The sequence below is a fragment of the Leucoraja erinacea genome, chromosome 1 (genome assembly GCF_028641065.1).
Source record: "Leucoraja erinacea ecotype New England chromosome 1, Leri_hhj_1, whole genome shotgun sequence".
Classification (NCBI taxonomy): Eukaryota; Metazoa; Chordata; class Chondrichthyes; order Rajiformes; family Rajidae; genus Leucoraja; species Leucoraja erinaceus.
Genome location: NC_073377.1, coordinates 102,640,455 through 102,650,210, shown reverse-complemented (window position 1 = coordinate 102,650,210; position 9,756 = coordinate 102,640,455).

Here is a 9,756-nt window from a genome sequence, read left to right as displayed (position 1 = left end):
CCCCCCCCCCCCCCCGCCGTTGGGGACACAGACCCAACGGGTCTGCACTTGGTCTAGTATCCAATAAAACGCTGGAAAAAAAGAACTTGTAAAAAGCCAGCCGACTTAAAGACACACCTTGAGGAAAAAAATGGTAAAACTCTGCTTCACACCTCAAATAAAAATCCCACCGAGATTAAAGCCAAATATACATCGTAAATAAAACGAGTAAAAAGCCAGAGTTAAAAAGTTAGAGTTAAAACGTTTTTTAAAAAGTAACTGGAGTAAAAAATACATCGAGGTAAAAAAAAAGTACTGCGATTAAAAACACGAGTATCCAATGTGTAACATGGGCTAACGATGAGCTGGTGACCACGACGTTCTTTCGCCAACTGGCGGCAGGAGCCGGGACCGTCCGTGTGCCGCACCACCAGCCCCCATCTCCTCCAGCTTCCTTCAATCCATCAGGAACGTATTTTTGAGAAAGTTTCCCCTACGCCCCTCATGTAAACAACACCCCCCCCCCCACTAAACAACCACCCCGACTAAACAATTACAAAAACACCTCGAATAAAACCAACCAACTCGAGCTAGAAAAAACGAATAAAAGCCCGCCTCGCCTAAATAAACACCCATCTTAAATAAAAAGTTGGCTTCGACTAAAAATCACAATGAAAATGCCCCCGTCATGTAAACAACCTGCTTCAGTAAATCACCCCGACTAAACTAAACAACCACCCCGACCAAAGTTACAAACACCTCGAGTAAAACATCCAACGCGTAAAAAATGAGTAAAAGCTCAGCTCGAAGAAAAACAAACCTCGAGTTAAAAACGCATGTCGAGTAAATAGAAACCACGAGTAAAAAGCTCGCCTCGACTCAAACCCTCACCTCGAGTTAAAGTAAAGCACCCCGAGTAAAATAAACCAATACAAAGCCTGCCTCGAGTAAATAAACACCGTTAAAAATGACAAAAAAAACACCTCGAGTTAAAACACACGCCTCGAGACACAAAGAACGAGTAAAATTGACTAAATTGACCCCCTTGACAAACCTCGAGTAAAAAGCACATCGAGTTACAAAACACACCCCGAGTTTAGATTTTTTAAAACGAGTAAAAGCCCGCCTAAAGTTAAAAAAATGAACTCGAGAAAAGTTATTAAAAAAAATACCTCGAGTAAAAACAAAAGTAACCAACGCTGATCGGTCCTCGGGCTTCTTCATGAGGGGATTTTTGAGCGGGAAACCGAAGCGGAGAAAGTTTTCGCTGTCGGCGAAACCCGCACCCGCCAAAAGTACAGCACTAGTGGACAACCCCTCATGTAAACAACCTGCCCCAGTAAACAACCTCCCGCCTAAACACCCACCCGACTCAACATCAACCTCTCAACCACCCCGACTAAACAGTTACAAAAACTCGAGTAAAACAACGAACTCGAGCCGAAAGCACAGGTCAAGTAAAAACACACGAGTTAAAATACATGTTTAAGAAGGAACTGCAGATGCTGGAAAATCGAAGGTAGACAAAAATGCTGGAGAAACTCAGCGGGTGAGGCAGCATCTATGGCGCGAAGGAAATAGGCAACATTTCGGACCAAAACCCTTCTTGGCTGAAGAAGAGTCTTGGCCCTAAACGTTGCCTATTCCCTTCGCTCCATAGATGCTGCCTCGCCCGCTGAGGTTCTCCAGTTAAAAACGCATGTCGTAAATAGAGATCACGAGTAAAAAGGTCGGCTCGACTAAGAAAAACATCACGACTAAAAAACACACTTTGAGATAAACAACGCACCGAGTAAAATAAACTAGGAGATAAAATAAACAAAGACTAAAAAGATCACCTCGAGTTAAAAAAAAAACATCTGAGTTAAAAAAAAACACACGCCGAGTCACAAAGAACGAGTAAAATTCACACCTTACTGAGAAACAAGCCTCGAGTACAAAGTACATTGAGTTTTTTTTTAAAACCGTGAGTAAAAAAAAAGCACAAGTAAAAAGCCCGCCTCGACTAAGCAAACGCCCATCTTCAGTAAAAAGCTGCATTCGACAAAAAAAACATCTCGAGGAAAAGAAAATCACTTAAAAACAGCCGTTTCAACTAAAAATCACACCTCGAGTAAAATTCCCACCGAGTTAAACAAAAGTTAAACAAAAAACCATGAAAACCATCAATGAAAAAAAAACTTATAAAAGCGCCTCGACTGAAATTCCCATCGTGTAAAATGACAAACCTCGAGTTAAAAAGAGCTGGCGACCACGATACTTCTTCACCAGAGCGGCTCTGACAGGTGACATGAGGCAGGAGCCGGACACGTCCACCCTTTAAACTATAAGATCTTTGCTTTAAACACTCGCGGCACCCGCCCCCAATGCTGATCGGACCCCGAGCTTCGTCCAATTAGCACGAACAGCTTTTTGAGCGGGAAACCGAGGCGGAGAAAGTGTCCGAAGCCCGCGCGCGTCGCAAGTACAGCTCGAGTGGACAACCCCTTATGTAAACAACCTGCTCCAGTTAACATCCAGCATCCAGCCGCCTAAACATCCACCCCCGAACAAACAACCACCGCCCAGTTACAAAATCACCTTGAGTAAAACAACTAATGAGTGAAAAAAACGAGCAAAAAGCACAGCTTGGGTTAAACCCATTTCTCGAGTTAAAAGAAACCACTTGTATTAAGCCCCCCTTAACTAAATCTTGTTATTCAGAAATAAAATGTGAGCATTTTAGAATGTTCGTTGTCAGGAGCCTATATTTTGTCAATATATCTCAGTGCTAATGGACTTTGTCAAATGAACATATTGATTTGATGACACAATGTCATGTATTCTTGTAACATATTTCCTGTATATCATGTATGTGTTTTATGCATAACATCTTTTAAAAAATTTTAACAACATTTTTTAATAAAGATATCTTACAGATTTGCACAGCACAGAGCTCCCCCCACCCCCACCCTCAGCCTAATTCACGCTTGCTGACCAAGGTGCCGATCTAACCTAGTCTCTTGTGTAACTTGTATTTGGCCCACATCTTTCTAACCTTTTCCAATCTAAGGACACACCCAAAACCCTCTTGAAAGTTGTAATTGTACCCACCTCTACCACTTCCTCGAGCAATTCATTCCATATACCCTCAAGTAAAAATCATACCTCGAGTAAAAAAACTCAACAAGTTACAAAATATACCTCGAGTAAAAAAAAACAAGTAAATGACCCGCCTCGACTAAAAAACACCTCAAGTTTTTGAAAAAAACGAGGAAATGTGGGAAAAATGGTGCCCCAGATCCCTTTAATTCTTTCAACTTTTATCTTAACCAGTCCTCTCTAGTTTTTAAACTTCATTGCCCTTGAAAAAAAGCCCGGCCGATCAGATCATCACCTTTAATGCACAGCTTCTGCCTCTCGCCAATCGTAGCTTGCACTTGAGTTGGCTGAGGTGCGGATAAGACAGTTGTCTTCCCTTCTTTAATAACTAAATTTAAAAGACATTTGGACAGGCGAATAGATAGAAAAGCTTTGAAGGGTCTGGGCCAAATGAGACTCACCGAGAAAAGGCATCTTGGTCGTCAAGGTCGAATTGGGCTAAAGAGACTTTCCTATCTATGTCTGACTGTAACTGTTTACCAAGAAGGTCCAGCGAGCGGTTTGGTTGTTGTTGTCACGGCACCGCACTCTGAGGGAAAGGACTGCAACGCAGAATCCTACTACCACAGGCTACTATGTAACAGCCTATGAATAATACTCGGAGGTAGACAAGAAAAACTGGAGTAACTCAGCGGGACAGGCAGCATCTCTGGAGAGAAGGAATGGGTGACATTTCGGGTCAGTCTGACTTTGAAAAAGGGTCTCGACCCGAAAAGTCACCCATTCCTTCTCTCCAGCGATGCTGCCTGTCCCGCGGAGTTGCTCCAGCATTTTGTGTCTACCTTCGATTTAAATCAGCATCTGCAGTTCTTTCCTACACATTCTGTATTGATACTTAAAGTTAGTGGAGTATTGCTACAATGCAACATTGTTTCCACTCATCTACACATTGAAAGGCAAGCAAGACATAACATTATAACTCCAATTAGTCTGGCACGTTATCGATGTTACAATAGTGTCGCCATAATTATGTGTTCGAAAATATATCAGACTGAGTGATTGACAGGGTGTGAAGGGTCCTAACTCAAAATGTCGCCTGTCCATTCCCTCCACAAATGCTGCTGACGCATTGTTCCTCCAGCACTTTGTGCAGAGTTGATTTGTGCTAGTTCAGCTGACAGAAGCCAACATTGTAATGGATTCTATGAGCCATATAATTGAACGATCTCCTGATGCAGAAATTTAGCCCAAAACATCGAATACCATTTTGTCTCCACAGATGCTGCCCGCTGATTTCCCGGAACAACTTTTCCTTTGCTCCAGTTTCCAGCATCTGCAGTCTTTGAATTATCCTCTCATTATTTCAGTCTCGCAGATATCCTTTTTGCCTGACGTCCTTTTCTTATTTCCAAGCTTTGTTTTATCGTCGAATGAACCAACATTAGGCAAATTATACGTCAAGACTATTGCCATCTGTACAAATATGGAGAGGTACATATGATGAAAATCTTATTTGTAAGTCTTGTTTTCTTTTAATAATCCTGAAGGGCAATAATAGTTTAAAAAAAAGCCGATTTGTATTTCTCATAAGGGCTGCAGAATAGTGTTTTGTGCATGTTCACCCTTCTGGTTCAGATATTGCAATTGCTCTATTTTAAACAATTTAACGTCTGCATGATTGAGTAAATCTGCATCTGCAGTTCTCTCATTTGGTCAAAACATGAACGAAATGTCGAGAAAACATCAATAGGAACGGTAGATGCTGGTATACACCGAAGATAGACACAAAATGCTGGAGTAACTCAGCGGAACTGACAGCAACGGGTTTCGACCCGAAACGTCACCCATTCCTTCTCTCCGGAGATGTTGCCTGTCCAGTTGAGTTGCTCCAGCATTTTGTGCAGTTCCAGCATCTGCAGTTCCTTCCTTTGCTCAAAACATGAACGAAATAATGAAGAAAAATCAATAGGAACCGCAGGTGCTGGTTTACGTTTTTTTTTTAAAAAGCACAAATGCACACATAAAGACATTGAAACTCATTGTTAGATACACAAGTCTGCGGTTCCTTCCTCTGGTCAAAACATGAACAAAATGATGAAGAAACATCAATTGGAACTGCAAACGGTAGACACAAAAAGCTGGATTAACTCTGCAGGGCAGGCAGCATCTCTGGAGAGAAGGAATGGGTGATGTCTCGGGTGGAGACCCTTCTTTAGACTCAGAGTCTTTGGACAGAGTCTGAAGAAGGATGTTGACCCGAAACGAGACCCATTCCTGAGTTACTCCAGCTTTTTGTGTGTTTAAAAAAGATAAAAAGTAAGGTAATTACAAGAGGGAACTGAAGGTAGAAAACAGCAGAAGTGAACAGCGGACATTTGCCGTGGAGATTTAAAGATCCAAAATATCGGGAATTATCGCGTTTGCTCGCTGAATTTCATCAAAAGTAAGTTAATAATTCCTTACTTTTGATGAAATTCTGCGAGCAAACGCGATAATTCCCAATATTTTGGACCTGTAAATCACCACGGCAAATGTTTGCTGTTCACTTCCGCTGTTTTCTACCTTCAGTTCCCTCTTGTAATTACCTTACTTTCTATCTTTTTTTTTTGCCTGAAAATTTAGGTCGCTGTGCTTCACGGTCACCCCGACTAGCACAGAAAATTTCAGCTCAGAAATCGGCCGTTTTCGATGTTTTTAACGGGTGGGAAAGTGCGTGTTTCCCCATTCACTAACATGTACCGAACTGAGATATGTCCTCCAGTTAAAATTTTCGGTCACGTGAGGGGGGATCTACGCTCTTTTGACATTTGGTGAAAACACCCTATATCTTCGGTTTAAACCAGCATCTGCAGCTCCTTCCTACACAATAAAAACTACAGATGCTGGTTTGCGATTAAAACCAAAAGATACAAAGTGCAGATAATGCACACGTCGAAACGCATTGTTTCACTGAAGGGTGAACGCGTGGGCGCAGTGGCATGGACTCCAACTCCCAGCATGCCAGGGACGGGCGAGGACGCAGGCGCGGGATACACACAAAAAGCTGGAGTAACTCAGGAATGGGTCTCGTTTCGGGTCAACATCCTTCTTCAGACTCTGTCCAAAGACTCTGAGTCTAAAAAAGGGTCTCCACCCGAAAGGGGGGAGGAGTCCACGTGACTGAAGCCTCCGCACTTCAAAAATCTGAAAACAAATTTGAATCAGATCCAGAAAGCCCTGAAGCTGCTATTTCATCACTCACGGGCGGTGAATTTAATGAACATCTGCTAATGCAGAAACTGCTCCAGCAAAACGTCTTATACTATCAGACGAGCTATCAAAACTTACTGGGCATTACAGGCTGCTCAGTTCACCTGCACTCCATGCAGTGCTACAAAAGTTTACATTCACCTGTAAATCCAAAGGATATCAATATTGCATCTCCTGTGCATTTGTATACTGTATAACTGCATGGTATGCCAGCTGGTCTGCAGCGGACAGGAGAGCCCTTCAAAGGGTCATCAACACCGCACAAAAAATCACTGGCTGCCCACTGCCTTTCCTGAAGGACATCTTCAGCTCTCGCTGCCTTGGCAGGGCAGCCAACATCCTGCAGGACCCTTCCCACCCTGGACACAACCTGTTCCACCTGCTGCCCTCTGGCAGACGGTACAGGTCTTTCAAAACACGCACAAACAGACTCAGAGACAGCTAATACCCCATAGCCATACGTGAACCTAACAATGCAAAATAAGAAATAACACTCACATTCAACTGAATGGCTCTACCTCAGCTGCTATTGTTATTTATCTGTAATTTTTTTTAATATGTATATATTTTTACCTTTTCTTATATATTTAAAATTGCTCTTGTGAATCGCACCGTGGGATTGACTTTTAAATTTTGTTGTACCATGTGCAATGACAATAAAGAGATTCATTCATCACTGGGCCATTCTACCACATGAAAATGCTTTGATCTAAACCATTCCATTGTAACTCTGGCTGTATGTTTAGGGTCATTGTCCTGCTGGAAGGTGAACCTCCGCCCCAGTCTCAAGTCTTTTGCAGACTCTAACTGGTTTTCTTCCAAGATTGCCCTGTATTTGGCTCCATCCATCTTTCCCTGTCCCTGCTGAAAAAAAGCATCCCCACAGCATGATGCTGCCATCACCATGTTTCACAGTGGGGATGGTGTGTTCAGGGTGATGTGCAGTGTTAGTTTTCCGCCACACATAGCGTTTTGCATTTAGGCCAAAAACTTCAATTTTGGTCTCATCTGACCAGAGCACCTTCCTCCACATGTTTGCTGTGTCCCCCACATGGCTTGTGGCAAACTGCAAATGGGACTTCTTATGGCTTTTTTTCAACAATGGCTTTCTTCTTGCCACTCTTTCATAAAGGCCCGATTTGTGGAGTGCACAACTAATAGTTGTCCTGTGGACAGATTCTCCCACCTGAGCTGTGGATCTCTGCAGCTCCTCCAGAGTTACCATGGGCCTCTTGACTGCTTCTCTGATCAATGCTCTCCTTGCCCGGCCTGTCAGTTTAGGTGGACGGCCATGTCTTGGTAGGTTTGCAGTTGTGCCATACTCTTTCCATTTTCGGATGATGGATTGAACAGTGCTCCCTGAGATGTTCAAAGCTTGGGATATTTTTTTATAACCTAACCCTGCTTTAAACTTCTCCACAACTTTATCCCTGACCTGTCTGGTGTGTTCCTTGGGCTTCATGATGCTGTTTGTTCACTAATGTTCTCTAACAAACCTCTGAGGCCTTCACAGAACAGCTGTACTTATACTGAGATTAGATTACACACAAGTGGACTCTATTTACAAATTAGGCGACTTCTGAAGGCAATTGGTTGCACTGGATTTTATTTAGGGGTATCAGAGTAAAGGGGTCTGAATACTTTTGCACGCCACACTTTTCCGTTTATATTTGTAAAAAAATTTGTAAACCATGTATCATTTTCCTTCCACTTCACATTTATGCGCCACTTTGTGTTGGTCTATCACATAAAATCCCAATAAAATACATTTACGTTTGTGGTTGTAACGTGACAAAATGTGGAAAAGTTCAAGGGGTATAATACTTTTGCAAGCCACTGATGTCCTGATGTAGCCTCTCTGTAGGTACAGGCCATCTGAAACGTTGACTAAAATCTGCCATGATCAGAGTTGAAGTTGGGGCCAGCATGCTCACTGCACTAGTGGGACAAGGACATTGAAATAATGCCCTGAGATAGAAAAGCATTGATGAAAAAATTAACCTCCCTCTCTCTCGCTATCTCTCTCTCTCTCTCTCTCTCCAAGCATCCTGTTGTTAAATTAAAATAATTAATTCATTGTGTTTAAGATACTTTGGCTGTTGCTTCTGCAAAATATCAAGTAAATAATTCTCACAACTAGCAATTACAAATACAAGTCCACCATTGCATTTTCTTACAATCTAAACATGACATCTATTAACGTGCAAAGATATATGTATAATACCCAATTTTGCAGCAAGTTAGAGGATGTTATATTTCTTGTAACTCACGTGTTTCAGCCCAGGGATTGCTTCCTATTTATTATAATCTCAGGAGCGGAGTCATCATTGTAAAGTACCTGTGTCCCATGGGCCAGCCACAAAATGTGGAACTGGATTTCAGCCAATCTGAAATGTTTCATCTGGCATAATAAGATCTAATGTACAAGTAAATCTACTTTATAATGTGTGCTTCATTGTAAGCCAGCGTCAGCGTTTTGACTGATTTTAAAAGCAATCATGAGATATCTGGTTGTAAACATTTATACAGAAATGATTATAGGCCTTTGTGACATCAAACAAGTTCTAACAATAAAGGAAACAGGAATCTATCCACTGTCCCACTGTCAGCTTGAGTCTGATCCTGTTTCACCAGCCCCCTCTCCTGCCTGATTCCCACATCTGCTACTTTCCATAGAGAGTGAAAGTCAGTGAACATATTCAGTGATTAGCTGCCACAGATGCCAACATGGAGAATTCATCAGATGACAATGCTTGTTCAGAATTGAGCACTGTATTCATAACTGTTAGTTGACCCGAGTCGGATACAAAGTGCTGGAGTAACTCATCTGCAGCATCTGTGGAGAAAAGGTGTCGGAAACATTTTGGGTTGGAACCTTTCTTCAGACTTCGTATACCTCATCTACTGTATCCAGTGTTCCCGGTGTGGGCTCCTATATATCGGTGAGACCAAGCATAGACTTCCCAATCATTTCACTGAACACCTACGCTCAGGTGGCCTGAGATGGTCTACGCGATCTCTCCTTTTCCAAACATTTTTATCTCCCCTTCACATTCCAATACTAACTCTTCTGTACTGGGCCTCATACACTGTCAGAGTGAGGACACACGCAAATTGGAGGAACAGCACCTCATATTCCGCTTGGGCAGGTTACGACCCAGCGGTATGAACGTTGACTTTTCTAATATCAAGCAAGTCCTTGCATTCCATCCCCTCCCTTCTCTCTCTTGCATTCCATCCCCTCCCTTCTCTCCCCCCCCCTCCCTCTTCCAAGTCATTCTATCAGTTCCACTGGTTGCATCCTTGTATCCCTCTTGTTATCACAACTTCCCCAGCCAACAATGGGCCATTAAGGGCCTCATCCTTCCTGAGCTCATCTGTTGCTGGCCCTGATTTATTTCAGCCTTTTTCCACCTCCAGTTTACTCCCTTTCTCCAAATATGCTGC